Source organism: Volvox carteri (genome assembly GCF_000143455.1).
Source record: "Volvox carteri f. nagariensis unplaced genomic scaffold VOLCAscaffold_40, whole genome shotgun sequence".
Taxonomy (NCBI): domain Eukaryota; kingdom Viridiplantae; phylum Chlorophyta; class Chlorophyceae; order Chlamydomonadales; family Volvocaceae; genus Volvox; species Volvox carteri.
The window spans coordinates 714,303-714,749 of record NW_003307583.1 but is presented as its reverse complement, the minus strand read 5'-3'; positions in this window follow the sequence as shown (position 1 = coordinate 714,749).

Genomic DNA, 447 nt, shown 5'->3' with positions numbered 1-447 from the left:
ATACACACGCGCGCGCGTGTGGCAGGCACAGTTTTGCCCCCCCCTCATGTTTTGACATGATGCTGCACCACCATCTCCCGCACGCGGCAGTGTCTTACGCACTCCACACTCGTACACACACACAGCACATTTGGGCCTTTCGCCATGTCTCCCCCCTTCGTCCACGTCCAACCGCTAACTAACTAGTCAAACTGTTAATAACCGAAAAACAGGTTCAAGGAGGCTGTTAAGGAATGCACATCGGCATTGGAGGTAGCGCCCAACAGTGTACGAGCGCTGCAGCGCCGTGCCAAGGCGTACGAGCAACAGGGCCTGTTGAAGCAAGCTCTTGCTGATGTTACGGCCATAAATAAAACCGATAACGCCTCTCCAGAGACACAGGAGCAGGAGCGCAGGCTGCGGGAGGCCGCCGCCAGGCGGTCTGCATCTGGTGGTGGCGGCGGCGGG